We start from the raw sequence: 22,647 nt of genomic DNA on the forward strand, positions 1-22,647 counted from the left end.
GCATTGTAGCAAAAGACTGGATCTAATAAGAGACACATGGCAACGGCGTGCCAACATAGTTGATACATGGCTGCTGGATTCTGCAGTTTCAAGGCTCACAATAGGAAAAAAATGGGTAACATGTGGCATTACTCAGAAGGCAACAAGTGGAAGATACGTGGCAGCGATGGTGTCACATATGGTACATCAGAGATCGGAGGTTGAGGCATTTTATGCATCGAAGTGAAACCTATGCTTGATAATCTTCGATTGAAGGGTTCTAAAACGAGGCCTAGACTGCAGTCACGTGACGAGCTACGAAACCAAGGGCCAAATACATAAGGTGATCGACAATAAAAAAATTGACATGTCGTCCACGAAGGCTACACCACTGTATGGAAATGCCTGATAGAGAGGGCTTCGATTTGTGGGCTAGCAGGATGGTCACAAAGAGTTGAAAGTAGGCAAGGGCTATTGGCATATTGCAAGCAGAGATCGATGGATGCAAGTGAAGGTTTCATTCCAAAAGCTACAATGAAGGGCGAATGTGATATTTTATCAAAGATGTTTTGATAAAATAAACTGGGTCCAAAGATACATGAGATCACAAGTTTTTCTATGACAACCATCTTATTTTTCCAATAAAAATCTCCACTAACGTTGACACGTACAGAAAGACATAGCGGAACTCGAGATCGACGGTTCTAAGCGAAGGTTTCATTCCAAAAGTTGTGATGAAGGGGAGATGCGATTTTATATTAAATATGTTTTGATAAAAGTAATCGGCTATGGAGACAAAGGATATCACAAGTATTGCTAGGACAATGATTTGATTTCTCTGATAAAAATGTATGTTAAAGCTGACGTGTTTTGAAGGTCACGTCAATGCGTGATAAATAGAATTCACGAGAAATGTCTCGAACGGCTAAACCGAGAAGGAAAATTCTCATTCAACAACATCTAGTTGGTCCTCCTCCCGAGGTCGCAGAAACCCCGGGGCTATTTTTCGACATGACATGCACCCATGATGCTGGGGTCTCTAACTGAGAAACCATGTATAAGCGTTTTGAAGATGAAGGGCCAAAAGTGTTGAAATCGCCTATTCTAGTGCTTCAACCATGTACGTAATCAAAGGGGCTCGCATATCAGAATTTAATGGAAGAACTGTTGGGACTCTCTTGACCACCAGCATCGTGGTAGATCCTCCCATTCCAAGGACTGAACATCTCTAATGATGGTTTCAACAAAGAGATCACTTGGATGGGAACTGGTCCAAATCCTTTGATAGTCGAATTCCTCTGAGATCTTAACCTTGAATAATGTTACTATCATTATGTTTTAGTAAAAATATTAATTATACATTTAATTTGATACAAAAATTACTGAATTTCATTTTGATTGAAAAAACAGTGATTTTAATTTTTAATTTTTTTGTATTAAATTTTGTACGGATATAATAAAATTGAGAATTAAAAATGAAATTATATAATATAATTTAAATTATATTTTAAAAAAATAAAATTTTTCTCCATAAAATTATACATACAAATCACAAGGAAATCATATTTCTCTTAATTGTTTACTTCTTCATATTCTCCCTATAATATCAAACCTCACACTATAAATACAAGTAATTTCACTATATTTTGTTTTCTCGTTTTCCTAAAGTATTATATCATTTGATATTAATAAATAGAAATGTTAGTAAATTTAGTATCCAACAATTTTTCGTAAGTATATATATGATGGTTGAATATGTATCCATGTGTATTGGATGGAATTTCATATCATGTTATATATATATATATATATATATATATTCAAATTTATTTTAAAATTTTTAAAATTAAAATATTTTAAATGCTAAACGTCCTTATTAGTTTTTAAGTCTTTCTCTTTATTAGTTATTGATTGTCTTTTTATTTTTTATTTCTTATTTCAGTAAAATTTATGTCAATTTCATGAAGTTACCCATTTTTTTTATCCATTTTACACTATTTTGTAGTACATCTTTGACCAATTTTATTATGTTCTTTTATTAATTGATTATCTTTAAAATGACTCTTTCATGTTACAAATTTATAAGTTTATTTATTTCCGCTTCGTGGATTGTCACTCAATTTAAACTGCGTTGAGAGACATGGGCAGGTAATTTTGGAAAAGCATTTTTATATCCATGAGAAGATGAATAAATTATATAATGACAATATTAGCCAATTGGGAAAAATAATATTTCTATTCTGCTCTATAATTGAAGAGTTTAAATGTTTTGTTTTAGTCTCTGATGTGTTTTTTGGCTTTATCTATTTATCTATCTATCTATATCTATATCCATATATATATATATATATTTCTTTTTATTGTAATAGATTAGTATAATATTTGGTTAAGATTAAATTTGACTTAAGTTCGATTGTTTCCACTCGATTGTTGATTTTTGAAACACAAATCCTTACCTCTTGGAAAAGGTTTTCGTTCATTAAATCTTATAGTGCATCTCAACACCATTTCAATGACCATTTTGTCTGTGGGTTCATATGTTATCACAACAAAAGCTTACAATGTTGCTCGGCTGCCATCCAAAAGCCACATATCATTAGATATAACCTATCAGAGTTTCTAAACATATTTCCATGCCAAAATCCTGATAACCTGACATTGCCAGACCCGATATGTCATACATTCAATTAATAATAATATTAGATCCATTTAACTATTGGTATTTTTGTAGAAAATGCGTTCCACACCCTATTTGTTTCAAAGCTCTTTTACATAGAAATTACAGTAAAATGACATTTCTCTTAATTGTTTACTTCTTCCTATTCCCCCATAATGTAAAACCTCACATTATAAATACAAGTAATTTCATTATATTTTGTTTTCTCATTTTCCTAAAGCATTATATCATTTGATATATATATATATATATATATATATATATATATATTAAATGCTACTCGTCCCTATTAGTTTTTAAGTCTTTCTCTTTACTACTTATTTATTTCTTTTTTATATTTTATTTCTTATATCATTAAATTTTAAGTCAATTCCGATTCCTGTCGTTAATTTTATCTTTTAGATTTTAACATGTGTCGCTTTTTAAAAAGTTATATTTTTAATTATTATTAATTAATAATTAAAATTTAAAATGATTATAAACTTTATACCAAAAGGAATCTCTTATATGCAAATAAGAAAATCTCATACAATGCAAGACATACATTCTAGGCAGTGAAATCGATTCAGATGACAACATTAAAAATCTAGAAGGTGAACACGACAGTTTTATAGTCGATGGAAGTAGTTCCGATTCGATAATTGATAGAGTTGATAAATATGATAGTCACGTTAATATGGGAGCGAGGCTTAATATCTTAAACTTGGATGAATTTTTTATGGCCAGACCCAATGAGAGCAATCGTAAGATTTGATAAAACTGCAGGAGGAATATATCAATTTTTAGTAGCAAAGAGTTCGATAGTTCGAATAGCATTGTTTTGAATAATAGTGTTTCAAAATTTGAACTTACAAAAAGGTTGTTAATCTTTCTTCCCTAGAGCTTAGTTTGGAAGCAGTTAATATTCTCAGCAAAGGTTTGGGATTCGTGGTGACTCGTAAGAGAATTCCATATGAGAGCATCATTTGCAACATTGAGAATGGGACTCAAGGCCTTTCCTTAGATGAAAAATAAGTATTAAGATAGGAATTTTCCCTTATAATGAGGAAAGCAAGGCTGCCGTGGAGTAATTTAAATAAGGATGAGAAGGTTGTTTTAGATAAGGAGTAATTTCAATAAGGATGAGAAAGTTGTTTTAGATAAGGATGATCACATATATAAAATGAATAAGCCTCTTAATTCCGATAGTTATAGAAGACTCAACTCCAACCCCATACCAAAGGTTATAAAAGAGATCAAGAAGGAAATCTTGTGGTCAAACATTGATGATAACATAAAAAATAGTTAATTCCATCCTGTGAGGTTATCCCTAGAATTTATGGGTTACCAAAAAAACACAATGAAGGGGTTCCTCTTAGCCTAATACTCAATACCATTGGATCCACCACCTATAAATTAGCTAAATCTGTTGCTAAGATCCTGAAGCCTCTGGTTGGGAACACCAAAATCTTTTATAAAGGACTCTAATTATTTTGTAAAACTTATCAAGAATAAGAGGGTAGATAAGGATGATATTTTGGATAGTTTTGACATTGTTTCTTCATTTACAAAGATTCCCTTATATGAGGTTGTTCATGTTATAAAAGAAGTCATTGATACGGAAACTGCTAAACTTGCAAAGATATGTTTGTGTTCCACTCTTTTTATTTTCCAAGGCAATTATTATGAGAAAATACCTTGAGTCGCAATGGAAACCCCTTTCTCACCAATTCTCACCAATTTATACATGGAGTATTTTGAGAGAAAAGCCCTTGATTCATACCCTTTGAAACCAGAATGGTGTAAGACATTTTTTGACGAAACCAACTTAAAATGGACTCATGGTAGGGGTAAGCTTGAGAATTATTTCAATTATCTTAACTCTATTTCGTCAGAAATTAAGTTTACTATGGAGCTTGAAGAAAAAAATAGAATTCCTTTTTTAGATGTCCTTGTTATTAGAAATGACGATGATACTTTGGGACACCAGGTCTTTAGTAAGAAACCCCACACTAAAAGCTATAAACCTTTGCCATGGTTTGCCTCTTCACCTAAAACTGATGATGAACCACACTAATTGGTTTGAAATGAGTTGACCAAAATTTATCTTATGTGGTTTCTACTGAAAGAATTTTCTGAAAGCTATCTTCATGCTGATTCATACCATCATCCATCCCAAAACTTTGGTTTCCTTAACACTCGTACTGTTAGGGTACTTAGAATATCTGACTCTGATCACCATAACGTAGAAATTAAGCACTTAAGCTCTGTTTTTAAAGATATATGATACAAGGAGAAGGATATTAAGAAATCTATAAAAAGAGTTGAAGGAAGGGCCCTCTCCAAGGGCCCTCAAGAAAATTACGGGAAATTTTACCTTCCATTCATTTAAGGACTTACGAATAATATCGCTAAGATTTTAAGAAATAATGACATGTTCACATGGTTTACGACATGTGGAACAATTAAACAAAGGATGAGGTTTGTCATGGATAGCATTGATAAAAAACAGATCAAGGGAGTTTATAAGATTGATTGTTCTTGCAGAAAAAGTTATATTAGAGAGACAATGCAGTCTTTAAAAACAAGACCTATAGAGCATGGAGCAGATATTAAGAATGGGAGATCGTGCACTTTAGCCATTGCAGAACACTTCTCAAAAACCAAGTATCATGTTTGTTTGGAGAGCGCTAGAGTTATCGCTAGGGAAGATCATTATCAAAAGAGGAAAACGAAAGAGGCTCTTGAGATAATGAAATATCCGCCTAACGTCAGCAGGGACAGTGGGAATGAGATTAGTGGAAATGGGCTTCACCTAATTAGGCATATCAACACTTCATGATATTTTGAGTTATAGTATCCAAGGTATAACCCTCTCTCATTTCCTTAAATAGATATATAAGCAATTTAGCTAACATTTTAATTAATTCATTAGTTAGTTATTCTATTAAAATATATTAAATAAAATAAAATAATTATTTATTAATAGATGAGTGAGTTATTATTAATAATTATTTATTCAGGATAATAATAATTTATTTATTAGAGTAAATACAAATTATTATTATTAACAACTCAATAAATCATTATTAATAATACAAGTTAAATATAAGTTAAATGTTAGTAAAATTTTATTAATTTAATTAATTAATAATAATAAATATTTATTTATTTCAATATAGAAATAATATTATATTACTTATTAAGTGAATTAGGTTTCAAGTTTTTTTTTTAACTATTATCAAATAAAATAAATAAATTGTTTATTATTACTAGTTATCTATTTCAAAGCCCACGGGACTTTGGATTGATGGTGAATGGGTGCACTGTTAAGGCACTCCTTGTGATAGATCACTGGTTCAAATCCCCCATGGGTTCTTACCTACCAAAAAAAATAGTTATCTATTTCAACATATTAATAAAAAAAGTTATTATTATTTATTAAATAAATTAGTTTGTTTTCGAAAAAATTAAAATTAAAATTTATTACCATATATAATATATTTATTATTAATTAAAATTCAATTATTTATAATAAATAGTTATTCTAATAATATTAATTAGTATATATTTCAACAATAAAAATTTTACTTATATAAATTAATTGAAATATATTAATTGTTTTATTATTTATTTTATATTGTCATTGTATGTAGGTTATTTCGGTTTAGTTTTTAAAATAAAATATTCATTTATTTTTAAGGATTAAGAATTAGTCGGATTTTAATTTATTTTGTTCGTTAGGTATTTATTAATCTGTTTTGGTTAGTTAACTCTTCTCTCAATCTATCACTCATTTTCTTACCTGAAGATGGATCCCCTTTGGGATTCAAAATGTTGAAAAGATGTACATTACTGTGGATAATCCGAGTCATAGTTTTCCAAAATAGGGCCACATAAGCTTAAATTCTAACGAAATCAATTATTCCAAGAAAGTGATAATCCGAGTCATAGTTTTCCAAAATAGGGCCACATAGGCTTAAATTCTAACGAAATCAATTATTCCAAGAAAGTTGTCACTACTTAAATTTCTATTAAATTTATTAAAATAAAAACATGCAACATTATTACAAATCTGATTTAGTGTACCAAGTGCATAGTTTAATGGTAGGCTTGGTATATCAAATTTGAAAAAAGCACAACATAACATTATCCAATGCTACATGTCATGCTTGAATTAAAAATCCAAAGTATTTTTTGTGGATGGATCCAAGCAAGTGGAATCCAAAGTAGTATATCGGAGAATTAGAAGCATCAAAGGTTTATACATCAAACTGTTTAAAAGTCCCAATATTATGCTACAAACATGATATCATTTACAAACAATAATTAAGTTGCATATTGGACCTTAGCTATTAGGGATTTATAAAAAAGAACCATCGCAAAAGTCACAAAATTCGCGAGGTCAGGTGCGGACCTAATATCTTAATACATGGTAGTTAAATTTATGCATAGTAAGAACAAAGTAAAATAGAGTAAATATAGTATTTGCACGATAAGGTAAGAAAATAAATTTTCGTGTGAGCACAACAAAATATTTCGGATTATACTTCATAAAGACAATGAAACATTTACCAATTAAAAACTTGAGACTTCAACTCCATTCATGACTGTAAAATTTGTTTTTTACTAAAATTTTCTCCGCATAGTTTTTTGCACAGTAAGTGAATGTAAAACACAGTAACTGACTATTTTACACACAAGACCTTTTCAACCTCTCTTCTCTAATGAAGAACACAAATAAAAATTATTCAAATGTCAAACATAGGCTTCTTCTAAGAGATGAGACCATTGTTGTTAGGTCTAAGTAACTACCAATTTAGTTCATTGGTCAACTCACTGACCATATCATTGATGTGATTGACAACGTTGTTTAGCCACTAATTTGTCGTTATTATTATCAGTTTTTAATGCCTATTTCATCCATTTCGACCCTTCTTTATCACGTCATTAATCATAATTTATCATATAACTCCATTTTATAATTATTTATGCTCTTATAGATAAATACTATTTTTCCCTTTTATTTTTAATAAATTGATGATTATTATGCATGATTTTACCAATGATTGTTTATTAATAGATTTTTTGTAACATCACTCATGATTTTAGCCTCCAATATCCCTTCCAGATTGCAAATTTGATCTCCAACTCATAATTAAATATTTCAACTCAGAAATTCCTTGGAATAAGAAGTGACAATTTTGCATTGGAAGTTTCAGACAAATGAAAGAGAATCTAGAAAATCTGAAACATGGGTTTTGTCTAGAACAGGCTGAATTAGATTCATAACGTGCTGTTTTCCAAAATTTAGTTTTTATTAAGAGAAACGGAAGGTTTTTCGAAGATGATTTTATCAAATTTGTTGTTACGACCGTTTTCCAAATTCTTCCAATTGCAATACCAAATTTGACTTGTTCCTGCTAAATGTTAATGGAAAGATATTTTAGATATGATATTGCTGATCAATGTGTTTTGTACAATCCAAATTTGTAATGGAAAATATTATGTAATCAACTTTGTTGTAACTTCCCTTTGCTCTCGGTGTATTTAAATGAAAACAAAGATCAAATAGAAGAGGATAGTTGAGGGGATAATTTGGTGATAATAGAAGGATAATTAGCAGATATGAGATGGACAATTGTTAGATAGGATGTAGGAGAAGAGATAAGTGATGAGAGATGGGAGATGAATAATAATTCGAGGCAAAGCTAAGAACTTCATTATGTTGTAATTTTTTCTCTCATATATTTTAATGAAGGAAGTTATCCACTGAGTTCTACCTCTGCTACTTGTAATCTGATCTGAATTATTTCTCGAGGCGGAATTGAGTCTTGGGCAGTTTGGCCCACTACCTTGGAGGAGGTTCTACCTTGAACATGTAAATTAGTGTAGTTATGTGTTTGTTTATTTGAATTTCAATTGTCATTCCTTAAAGTAGATTTCCTTTCTTTTAACTAATTTGTTGTTTGATGCATTTTCCAGATTTGTTATTTCACCCAATTTCTAGATTTCATTTGTTTTACTGCTTTAGATTAGCATTTGAATTATGCTGGGTGCAATAGATTAAATTTCCAATTCAGCAATGTGTGGTGTAATTTAGTAATGATTTAAGTTGTGTCATTAGCATAATTGTTTTTCCTGTCATTTAATTTCTTATTTTTAATTTTAATTTTATTATTCAAGTCTTACATTTTATTTCTTGTTGAATGAGCTTGATAATATAGAACAAAATCATATAGAACCAGTGTTAGCTGTTGTTATTGTTATGCATATACTTTTCCGATTGCATTGAAATAAAAAGACGCTCATCGGGTTGATAATTAATGTTTAGGTGATTAGTTGTTTTATTTATTTATTAAGAAATTAATTTTACCCAACATTTTGGTGCCTTTGCTGGGGAGGGATTCAAATTTCACTACCACACTAATATATGGTTGTAGATGCATACCTGACTTCGTTAGAGCTGGATATTGAAGATGGCAGGTAAGAACCTATGTATGCATCCTAGGAAACCAATGATGGGTCTACACTCAGTAGTTAGCCTTAGGTCATGTAGAATGCACTAATAGAAGTAGGAATTTTAGAGGTAGAATTTTGAAAACAAAAAAATCTCATGATTCCACTCAAGTGTTGATGTAAGCACCACACATTCCACTAACCAGTTGATAGGAATATTTAAGGGAGGATCCCTAAAGAAACACATGAATAACATCTTCTATTATGGTAAGAAATGACTCACACTGTTACTTTTGAATTTCCTATCATAGATCTAGGAGGAGTGACACGAATGCACATCATTCCCCCATCTGCACTACCAAATTTTCATGGTTTGACAAATTACGATCCAGATACATTCTTATTTGAGTTTGAAGTACTTTGTAGAGGATATGATTATTTAACTAATGCTCAAAGATTGAAAATCTTTCCTCTTACTTTAAAAGGAGCATCTCTCTGATGGTTTATGAGCCTTGGTGGGAACTGAATTCAAACATGGCAGGACATGAAGAATGTATTCTTGAAAAGGTATGAAGACTATTGCAAGGCCAGTGAAGATATTTTCAATATGATACAATGGGAAGAACTATGTAGAGCGATTTCAATACAACCTTCAAAAATCAAAACATGAGCATTTGGCAAAAGAGATATTAAAAACACTTCTCCTTAAAGGAATAAAAGATTAATTTTTAGAATTCTTAAATCTAATAGGAAAAGGTGATGTTTTTTAGTTATCATATGATGATGTTTGTGAGTTATGCATAAGGTATTCAAGAGGAATCTCCAAAGCTGCTAAGAATTCTAGAGAAGTTTCTTCTTCTTTTCCAAATCTACTACAAGAATAAGAGACATAAGAGCTGAAATCAATGTTTTATTTGAAAATTTTAAATATGATTTTATTAGCTCTCTAAACTCACAATTACATGTTTTGCGGGTTGAGAAAAATCAAGCAGAATTTGATGAAGTGTTTTTCCCTCATTGCCAAAAGTAGCATCCCATATATAGTTGTTCTTTCTTAACTAGGATGGAAGCATCATATCGAATAGATGGAGAAGCTGCTAGAATTTCACAACCATCGAAATCATGGCCTACATGTATGGTTCAAAACACTTCCTCTCCATTTTCTTACTTGCATAATCCATTGTGGAATACTCTTATGTTAGGGCAGCCATGTCAATCTCAATATAACCCCCATAAATCTTGTCTACAAGTTTGGCATGATTCATATTATGATTGCATGACTACTCTCGCTCATCTTGTAGTACAAACAAATCATCCATATTCTTCTCCAGCTCTTCCACAACATCTTGTTTTCCTATCAAAATCATCGACACAACCTAATCAACTACATCATCAAAATGTTCCATGCCTTACACAATTTCCTGCTCAACTCATTCTACACCCTTACAGTAATAAACCAGTACAACATGCTTACAGTGTTCAACTGCAAAATTTACCTACCCTTCCCATCCATTCTATCTCATATGCACCATTGCAAAAAACTTATATTGAGACTGAGAATGTTTCAAATCCAAAAATTTTAGAAGTTATGGAAGAAAATGAGGTTTCTTCTAGTTTACATGAACAAGCCATTTTAAAAACTCAAGAAATTAATGATATGACGACTATGGGAAGTCAAGAAAGTAAAGGAGATATTGAAGATTGGTTTTACTCCATCATTTGTTTGTAGCATCACTCCATTCTGCAACAATTTTTGGTACCATTTTTTCCAGGGAAGTTGGATTCTCTTACCCTACTATTTTTAACATGCATTTTTCAAATTTGGGTATGTACATACTTGAGGCATTATTTCTAAAATGGCTCCATCAGAAGAACTCTTATACGTAATAATATTCATTTTTCAATGTAGGGTAGGTTATTGTAGAAAATAAAATAAATAAGGGCATAAATAAATACATTTTTTATGTAGAAAAAAGTTGTTTTTGTTGCAACACGCTGTGGAAATCAACATCGGTGATAAATGTTTTAATTTAATTGTGCATGCAGATGTATTATATTGAAAATATCATTTCTACAAACACTCATATTCAATTTTATCACCAATTTGGAAAAATTGCTTGAAAATCATATTTTTTGGCTTGTGGGCTTGATGAAATTTCTGAAAACACAGTCGAGACAGTCATGTTTTGAGGAACCAAAAGGGAATATTTTTAAAATGTGTTTCTATCCTAAATAGCTCTTGATGTCTACTTTCCAATCCAATTTGATTCACTCGATTTTGATATTGTATGAGAAAGTGATGACCCAAATATTGACTGTCTATAGTAAATCTGCATTTGTAAAACTCTGTTTTTCCAACTATTCACTTGCGTATTTGACCCATCAATTTTTCTTGTCTTCAAAACCTATTTTTATTGGAGATAAATAATTGAATCTAATTTAATTTCCAATTTTAATCATTAGAATCCGTCATCAAACGAAAATGTTATGCTTAAAATATCCAATGTTGGTCTAAGTTGCAAAATCGAAAATGACTCTGTTATCCGCGTTGTTCTAAGTAAAATTGACATAGCATATCATGGAATTTTCAAAACCTGTTTCTATTGGTGATATATCTTTGATGTAGCTCTCATTTTGCTTTGGTTAGTATGGTCAACAACTACTCTCCTGCTGGTGACAAATAAATTTTTATTTGTTTATCTTTCCGTGGATTTGTTTTACAGAGTAACTACTTGTTATTTTTTTCTTATGTCTTAGATTATGAGAGCTCGATCATCTACCTTCTTGCATGATTTCATGTTTTATTGCAGGTAGATACTCATTTTTTGAAGGTTCCAAGAGAATAAAAGAAGTCAAATTATGAATGAGAAATTCTTGAAAGAAATGTTAATGAAACAAGGGCATTTCATCCAGTTCATTACCTAACATGATTCATAACAGAAGAAATGGAGAATTGATTTCCATTTGAAGATTCATGTCAGTACTGCCAAAACATTTTTCCAAGAGATCATTTTTTTTTCCAGTAATAGATTGATATTCACTTAGGAAACAACATCATAGCTGTTGTAACATAATTAATTAATTTATTTACTATTTTTAAATAAAGTGTTGTTTCTTTTCTGATTCCTCTTATGTTTTTGTGTTTCAGGTGTTTCTTCCTTGAAAGTTGTAGTTTCCATTCCACTGGCAAATGAACAGCTGCTGTTCGGTAGAACGAACAACTCTAATTTCTTTTTTGCGTATTTATAATTGTTGTTCAATTAATTGAACATTAATTATTTTTGTGTGTATGTAGTTATTCAATCGATTAAATGATTGTTGTTTAATCAATTGAACAACACTTATTTTTGTGTGTGTGTTACTATTTAATCGATTGAATGATTGTTGTTCAATTAATCGAACAACACTTACTTTTGTGTGTGTGTTGTTGTTCAATCGATTAAACAATTGTTGTTCAATCTATTGAACAACACTTGTTTTTGTGTGTGTTGTTGTTCAATCAATTGAACAACACTTTTTGCATGTTTTTTGTTCAATCATTTGAACAATTGCTGTTTAATCGATTGAACAACACTTTTATGTTTTTTATTGCTGTTGTTCAAACAATTGAACGATTATTGTTCAATTGATTGAACAACACTTTTGCATTTTTGACTTTTGTTGTTCAAATGATTGAACGATTGTTGTTCAATCGATTAAACAACACTTTTGCATGTTTTTCTTCTATTTTTCAAATGATTGAATGATTCTTGTTCAATCGATTGAACAAAACTTTTGCATGTTTTTTATTTCCATTTTTCTATTCAAACGACTAAACGATCGTTGTTCAATCAATTGAACAACACTTTGTTCAATCGATTGAACAAAACTTTTGCATATTTTTACTTTTGATGTTAAAATGATTGAAATATTGTTGTTCAATCGATTGAACAACACTTTTGCGTTTTTGACTTTTGTTGTTCAAACGATTGAACGATTGTTTTTCAATCGATTGAACAACACTTTTGCGTTTTTTTATTTTTGTTGTTCAAATGATTGAACGATTGCTATTCAATCGATTGAACAACACTTTATGTATTTTGCTATTCAATCGATTGAACAATTGTTGTTCAATCAATTGAATAACACTTTTTGCATGTTTGTTATTCAAGCATTTGAAAGATTGTTGTTCAATTGATTGGACAACACTTTTGCGTTTTTTTATTTTTGTTGTTCAATCGATTGAACAACACTTTTGCATTTCATTTTTATTTTTGTTGCTCAAACAATTGAACGATTGTTGTTCAATCGATAGAACAACACTTTTGCATTTTTTACTTTTTCTGTTCAAATGATTGAACGATTATTGTTCAATCAATTGAACAACAATTTTGTGTGTTTTTCTTTTTGATTTTGTTTTTCAAACGATTGAATGATTTTTGTTCAATTGATTGAACATCACTTTTTTGTTTTTTTATTTTTGTTGTTCAAACGATTCAATGATTGTTGTTCAATCTATTGAACAAAACTTTGTGCATTTTCCTGTTCAATTGATTGAATGATTGTTTTTCAATCAATTGAAAAACACTTTTTGCGTGTTTGATGTTCAATCATTTAAACAATTGATATTCAATCGATTAAACAACACTTTTGCGTGTTTTTTCTTTTTGATTTTGTTGTTCAAACGATTGAACAATTATTGTTCAATTGATTGAGCAAAACTTTTGCATTTTTTAGTTTTTGTTGTTCAAACGATTGAATGATTGTTGTTCAATTGATTGAAAAACAATTTTTTGTTTTTGTTTTTTATTTTTGTTGTTCATACGATTGAACGATTGTTGTTCAATTTATTGAACAATAGTTTTTCATTTTTTACTTTTGTTGTTCAAACGATTTAACGATTGTTGTTCAATCAATTAAGCAAAACTTTTGCATGTTTTCCTTTTCGATTTTGTGTTCAAATGATTGAACAACATTTTTTTTTTTTTTTGTCATTCAAATGATTGAACGATTGTTATTCAATCGATTGAACAACACTTTTGCATTTTTGACTTTTGTTGTTCAAACGATTGAACGATTATTGTCCAATCGATTGAACAACACCTTTGTGTGTTTTTCTTTTTGATTTTGTTGTTCAAACGATTGAACGATTACTGTTCGATCAATTGAACAACATTTTTTGCATTTTTTTATTTAACTTGAATAACACTTTTACTGTTCAATCAATTGAACGATTGATGTTTAATTAGTTAAACAACACTCTTTTAGTGTATGTTGTTCAATCGATTGAACGATTGTTGTTCAATCAATTGAACAACCTCGATTTTTCTTTTTGTGTGTTTGTTGTTTAATTCGGTAGAATCAATGAATAAATATGATTTCTTCTTGTTGTTCCATCGCCAGTCATTCATTTTTCCATTTTTCTTTCTCTTCTATGTTTTGAATAAAAAAACCATCTAGTTCAATTTGTGCCTACGATAAAAAAATAGTAATATTAATACCATTATGACTTATAAAACCTTTTGATGGCCATGTTTATTCCAAAGCTGACATGGTGCATCTATATAATGACTGGTTGAATATCTTCTCTTTGGACACATCATAAAATGTTTTATTATTCTAATACCATGCTAGTTTATCTTTCACAATTTCAAATGGATAGATCCCTTTGATATGATGATATAGGGGGAAAGCATAACATTCATTGGCATTTTTTATTACTTCTTACACCATCCCTGACTCTTAAGGAGTAAATGAGTCTCCCTCTCTTTACAATAAAATATTTAAAATATGAAAATATGAAAATCTAACAAGCATTGTCATAAAGAGGATAGGGAGTCTCAGTACGAGCTACCCTACCATTATCTAAGGATGTAATTGGTGACATTCCATTATGGTCACCACACCAAGGTAATGACCTTCTTGAGAATTGAAATTGTCAGAAGGACAGGGGGTCTCATGACAAGCCAACCTGATTACTTTGTTATATCCTGGTGATGGCACTATGATTATCTAGTTACCATGCCATCATAATGGTCTCTTTATAGAAAGAAAAGGAGAATCATCTAAATACTAAAAGGAGGAATTTGGCTCTTTTTTGGGGTTAAAAAGAAACCCCATCGAGGCTATGAATGTCTGCTGACAGCAGTGGCTCTGCTTGTGGTATTGAAGTATTATGTTACACTACCAAATACTCTTTATCCTATGGATTCATTTCCAAAGGAAAATTTCTCATTTGAACAACATTTCTAATAGCCAACTACATAGTAAACTATATCTTTACATGCATTATATCATTATTGTTCGATCACTCGATACCAACAATCATTAACATTTATTATCGGTCATGCGTTTGTCAACTTTCCGCCTAAGGCAAATATCTATTTACATCATGGTATAAATCTTTGTTTTATTTTATGGGCATTTCAAATCTTTTGATGTGTAATGATTTGATTTCCTTTGTCGTATTTTACACCGCTTTTATTTGATTGGTCACCTGCATTTATGAATCCTAAACATCCTTTCCCTTTTTCCTATGCTTTATGGTCATGGACGCCCTTTTCTAATTGGAAGGGGGTTAGTATGCATTATGGGATAGCATGCGTAATACTTATTGAACTCTGCCATAACTTAGTGATTTGACGAAATATTATTATTGCATTTGTACAAAAGTTTTTTTTGATTGAAATCTTTGCATGCAGTTTATCTCTTTCTATTCAAAACTAAAATTGTGGATTCAAGAAAATTGAATGCAGAATAGCGAATTGTTTACAAGAGAACAACAAGTATGGGGGGAAACTCTATTTGCAGAAAGCCCACACTATTGAAACTAACAAAAGAGGCTCGATTAACTCACAAACACAAATAATTGTTCACACAAGATGTGCTTACATGGCTTCCATCTTTTGCATCACTTTCAACATCAGCTCAGCCTACATTAGCTTCCATAAATGCCAGTCCATATATGTCATTCCACATTTTTTCAGAGGTAAAATTGCATAAGTTTATGGTTTATTAATAGTTTAGGAGAATTCCATGAAAATCCATTAAGCATTTATCATAATTCATTCCACATTTTTACCACTTCTCATTTTTCAAAGACATAGAAGATTTCAGCTTTGGGGAGTGTTACTTTCATTCATTTATTTATCATGAATATGCCATTAATATTCTTTATTATCCGTCGATCTCCTTATTCATTCTCAAAACCTCCCTTATTCCATGTTGTTTTACACCAAACATATATTTCAACAATGATTGTAGCAACTGACTCAATTTGTTTTCCAGTATTGCATGACAGCATGCTAATTCTCTGGTTTGGGGGAGGAATTGATACACATGATGGATGTTTTCTACTTTTTTTCTCATTCAAGGCATACAATTTCATTTTTCTACAGCGCAGAAATTGATTTGTATATATCTTTAAAACTATAAACTCAATTCTTTTGATTTTTCGATACCAAAGAAGTATCATTAAAATACACAAACCCAACGAATTTCAAATTAAATTAGTTTGTAAAATTTCAGAAATCATGCATTGTCACCTACATCAATTTTTCTTATATCTCGTGATCTGTGCATCAAAACAATATCATTTTTGGATTAGAGAAGCATTAATATAGTAGAAATTTGCTTGCAAAATTTCAGCGAAATCTGGTTTGTAGTTTTTGAGAAAATGGTTAATGATGTTTGCCATTACTTGTATCATATTTTGCTACAACTTCATATACATATAGTTGAAAGTCAATGTCAAAATTGTTACACCTTCATCAACATTGCTAATATTGAATATTCATTATTTGAGGAATAAGTTATTTGTTTCATCAATTTCATGAGTTGGGATGAAGATTTTTGTATTATAGTGTGGTTAATACAGAGGGTTTGGGCTGCATGAGGACATGCAACATATTCAGTTCAAGGCTATGTTGCACAACTAATTTGTCATTATTATTATCACTTTTTAACGCCTATTTCATCCATTTCTACCCTTCTTTATCATATCATTTATCATAATTTATCATATAATTCCATTTTATAATTATTTATGCTCTTATGGATAAATATTAGTTTTTCCTTTATTTTTAATAAATTGATGATTATTATGCATGATTTTACCAATGATGGTTTATTAATGGATTTGTTGTAACATCACTCATGATTTTACTCTCCAAGATTTCTTTTAGATTGCAAATTTGATCTCCAACTCATAATTAAATATTCCAACTCATAAATTCATTGGAATGAGAAGTGACAATTTTGCATTGGAAGTTTCGGACAAATGAAGGAGAATCTAGAAAATCCGAAACATGGGTTTTGTCCAGAACAGACCAAATTAGATTTACTATGTGCTCTTTTCCAAAATCCGGTTTGCGTTAAGAGAAATATAAGGTTCTTCGAAGACGATTTTCTCAAATTTGTTGTTGCGACCATTTTCCAAATTCTTCCAATTGCAATACTAAATTTGACTTGTTCCTACTGAATGTTAATGGAAAGATCTTGTAGATATGATCTTGCTGATCAATTTTTTTTGTACAATCCAAATTTGTAATGGAAATTATTTTGTAAGCAACTTTGTTGTAACTTCCCTTTGCTCTCTGTGTATTTAAATGAAAACAGAGATCAAAGGGAAGAGGATAATTAATTTGATAATGGAAGGATAATTAGGAGATATAAGATGGACAATTGTTAGATAGGATGTAGGAGAAGAGATAAGAGATGAGAGATGGGAGATGAACAATTGTTGAATTGGAGGCAAAGCTAAGAACTTCATTATGTTGTAATTATTTCTCTCATATATTTTAATGAAGGAAGTTATCCATTGAGTTCTACATATGTTACTAGTAATCTGATCTAAATTATTTCTCATGGCGGAACTGAGTCTTCAGCAGTTAACCCACTGCCTTGGATGAGGTGCTGCCTTGAACATGTAAAATAGTGTAGTTATATGTTTGTTTATTTGAATTTCAATTTTCATCCCTTAAAGTAGATTTCCTTTCTTTTAACTAATTTGTTGCTTGTTGCATTTTCTAGATTTGTTATTTTACCCAATTTCTAGATTTCATTTGATTTACTGCTCTAGATTAGCATTTGAATTATGTTGGGTGCAATAGAATAAATTTCCAATTCAACAATATGTGGTATAACTTAGTAATTATTCAAGTTGTGTGATTAGCATAATTGTTTTTCATGTTATTTACTTTCTTCTTTTTAATGAAATAATATCATTATTTAAATATTTTTTTTCAAAAACCTGCCGTTTAATATTACCGTTACTTAATAATATTTGTTTTTAATATATTAATAAATTAATATTATAATTTAAACATTATTTTTCAAATATAGTCGTTACTGAAATTATTTCTCTACATGAATTCCTATTTAAGCCTTTGCCATGGTCTGCCTCTTCATCTGGTCCTGATGATGAACCATACTTGTTTGTTCGAAATGCATCATCCAAAAAAATTCTCTCATGTGATTTCTACCGAAAGACTTTGTTTAATTTATTATGGATCACAGAAGCTTGAATACATAAATTTTAGTTTTATTATTCAAGTCATACATTTTATTTTTGTTGAATGGGCTTGATAGTATAGAACGTAATTATATAGAACCAATGTTAGTTGTTAGTATTGTTATGCATATATTTTGTCAATTGCCTTGAAATAAAAAGATGCTCCTCAGGTTTATAATTAATGTCCAGGTGATTAGTTGTTTTATTTATTTATTAAGCAATTAATTTTACCCAACAAATATCTTCCTCTATTATTCTAGGATTGTCTTTCATATAGCACAATATGGACGAAGCTTCCTCTCCATGCACCCTTTCCGTCTACATTCACATTGCCAATGTCATTATAATATGCATTACGAGTTTAAATTGGAATAAATCCACAACATATTCCACTTGATTTTATTTGCTGTAAAAGGTTGTGAGGAATACCTTGTATCATTGAGTGTTACCTTTGAATCGAAGGATGACACATATCAAGTCATTAAACTTGGAGGGAATGTTTATTTCCTACAGGATTTCATGTGGAAGATGAAACCCCAACGCGAGCATGGGTTGCAGTGTCATTATGCAAGAACTGAAACTGATTTTCTTATTCTACAGGTACTCCTCGAATGGCAGAAGATAACCACTAGAAATCCACCTCGCTTATACCATATACGAATCAACCTAATCATCCTACTAGACAAGCACATGAACAAGCCAAACAAAATTAATTGATCAATACTTGGAAATATTTCCCCAAGTTAAGGTTCTCACAAAGAAATATTTATTTGTATGATGTTATACTTTATCATAATTGTTCATACAGATTTTCAAACATAGTTGACTTTGACTCAACCCTGAATCTTCTATGCCTCTTGTGCCATTTAGTTTATGTTGTCATAAACTACCATGTACACTCCTCTCATATAATCTAGAAGACATTCTATTAATGGTGGGTCCCATATGATCATTATACACAATTTATGCAAAGGTAATATCCGTTGACTCACTCGATTAGTAGAATGGATATTAGTAATTTGAAAGTAAAGTTATTTATCTAAAATCGAGAAGGATTACCCTGCTTTTTCTTAATTTGAAGGTAAAGTTATTAAACATCTAGAGGAATTATATATATATATATATATGTCTCTAGGTATATGCAACTAACACCTCTTAAATGTTGTGGTTAGGAGTTCAAGCTCTTCCATTGTTCCGAAGGTGTCATAGATATCGTCGATAACCATGATCATAGGACATATTTTGGCAAATCCGACTCAAAACGCAAAAAATGTTTAGGATCATTTGCAATGCAAGCTACTAAAGTGTACTATTCCACATGACGATTCCATGTGAATGTTACTTGAAGGAACCGATAATCTTTCCACCATCTACACATATGAACTTCAGATTTTTACATTCTTGAATTTTTCAAGACTCAAATTCAATTAATTTGGAGACAATATGCGATGAAAATTCATCACCTCACCTCGAGAGAGATTATAACACTCTCCCTTGTATAGAGTGAAAGATGTTGAATTCCACTTTTGGAAGTTCTAACAGCTTTTATCGCATCAAATATGGCATACTAAACCAAAAATTTCGGCAGGATTAATCACTTCAAAATTTTACATAGATACTAACTTATGAAAAATAAGTTTTCCAAGAAGACAAACAAACACCATATAGCCTGACCCAGCTTTGTTTGTTCACGTATGTAATAAAATATTAACATATGTTTAGATCCATCCATCCTTAGTTCTAACCTTATAATAATATTTTGAATTTCTCTCAACATATTCAAGTAGTATTTTTGCATTCAACTACACATAAATTAAAAAATAAATAATTGTAGTATTCAAGATATGGAAATAAAATTGACAACCCTACTCAAATATAGTTTCCTCTTTGAGTACGTCAATGTAGATTCTTATTTCCATTCTCGGCATATTTGTTTGCCAACCATATTCCAAAAGATACTCTACCTGCGATACACAAATTTGAACTTATAAAACACAATCCGCGGCAAATAATGAAATAAAATGCTAATTAGCAGATCTAGTATTTGTATTACTACCTTACCTCTTGTGAAAGACCATAGACCGAAATATTTTGTAGAGTGACCTTAAAATGCTAATTAGCAGATATTGTATTTGTATTACTACCTTACCTCTTGTGAAAGACCATAGACCGAAATATTTTGTAGAGTGACCTTTAAATACATTGTAGAGAAGATTTCAGCCCCCTCCATAATGTTTTCGCTCGGAAAGCCAATGAGACATGCCCGAAATAAATCTTGTATACCTGTTATCTCTCCCTCTATTTGAATGGCAAAGAACGTAAATTGCCCCTTCCGGTTTTTGAAGTTTTCCAAAACATCTGGTATCAATGTATCAAGTACCATCAGCCAATGTATTATGGGATTTTATCGTTGACTTTGTTGGTAAAGAGGTACAAGAGGGACAGATTTGTTAACATACCAATAGAATCTGGTATGATTCTCGTTATCCTATTGTCAGACATATCCAACATCTACAAAAAACTTAAATTATCCCAAAGACGGAGGAATGGATCCATTAAGAAGTTTTCCACGGAGATTGAGAGTAGTGAGGTTGTGGAGACTGGCTATAGAGGTGGGAATCTGACGTGTAAACTGGTTGGTTTAGAGACCCAAAATGTGAAGTTTCCTAAGACCTCTAAAAATGTCAGGAATTCTTTGATTGAGCCCATTCCACAATAGGTAAAATTCTTCCATATTGTGGAGGTTTCTGAGAGACAAAGGAATAGAACCATTGAGCTAATTAGTGTCGAATCAACTTCTTCAACTGGTGGAGCTTCCGCAATAACGGGGGAATGGAACCAGTGATTTGTTTCAATTTCTCCATGTTCAAAATTTCTAGAAACTTCAGATCTCCCAAGGACTTCAAGATTATGCCCTTAACCTGGGTATCTGATATGAGACCATCACCATATATGAGTCGTGGTAGCAGAAGCCCCACAACTCATCTTGCTCCATGTTGAGTATGTTTTGAAAGAATGATCAAATATCACACTGTCTCATCTAATTAGAATGCATAATGCATGAAATTTCTTACATAAGCTACCCTTTCATGCTAAATGAAGTGTTGCGTATGATTCTACACGGCTGTGAAAAATTTTAATTGCATCTGAAAATATTTGAAAGGTTTGTTTCATGTAATTTTGGAATATCCTCTCTCTGAAATATATCCCAAAGAGCACCTCCAAAGTTATAACTTTCGTTTCCCATCTCCCATGAAACTTGTGTAGGCCCATCTTTTCTTCTATATTCTTCTCTCAATTTCTCCATTTTCTGTTGTTGGAAATCTGAGAAGTTCCTGGAAGTGCTCGAAGGTGCAGAGGAAATACATATCATAGATTTCGAAATTGGCTTAGGGGGTCAGTGGGAATCATTTCTTCAAGAACTTGCTGCCAAACTCGACACCGCTCCACCTGTCCACATCACCATGCTTGGCTCCTCAGCATCCTCATCATTGGAGCTCCATCTTACCAGAGACAATCTATGCAATTTTTCGAAGCATCTCGATGTCCCCATCAAATTCGAGCTCCTACATATCGACCACATCGAGTTCCTAATGCTCCGCGAGCGGGAGGCCGTAGTAGTTAATCTTTCCATGTTTCCTTCTGCTTGCACTTACCCGGAGTCGATCTCGTGACTTCTTTGTCTCATCAAGAACCTTGTGCTCAGGGTCGTGGTATTGGTGGAGGCTGAAACCATTGCCAATGCTGCTACAACCACTTTCGCTGCCTCTTTCATTCACCATTTCCTAGAAGTGCTACAGATCAACTGTTTAACGATGAGGTTCACTTTGAGCTGGCCTTCCAAAGCCATGCACTCCAAGGGAAATACACGTTTGGCTATCAAAGAGAATACAAAAATACTTTGTTAATGTGCCAATATGGGCGATAACAAATTAACAAAGAATTTGTGTGAAAAATGAAAGAAGTTGGGGCATTTTCTTTCTCCTACGAAAGGGACCTGTGGTAGCAAAAGACTAGATCTGATAAGACATATGTGGAAATGATGTGCCAACATGGTTGATAC

General features: G+C 31.3%; 1 pseudogene; it reads right to left on the reverse strand.

Moving 5' to 3' along the window:
* Positions 1 to 22,366, reverse strand: part of LOC149209375 ((+)-alpha-pinene synthase, chloroplastic-like) — a 33,501-nt pseudogene extending 11,135 nt beyond the window's left edge.
* Between the last annotated feature and the right edge of the window lie 281 nt (positions 22,367 to 22,647).

This window comes from Pinus tabuliformis, chromosome 1_2 (genome assembly GCF_031772625.1).
Source record: "Pinus tabuliformis cultivar Carrire ecotype Pingquan chromosome 1_2, CPIR1, whole genome shotgun sequence".
In the NCBI taxonomy this organism is placed as follows: domain Eukaryota; kingdom Viridiplantae; phylum Streptophyta; class Pinopsida; order Pinales; family Pinaceae; genus Pinus; species Pinus tabuliformis.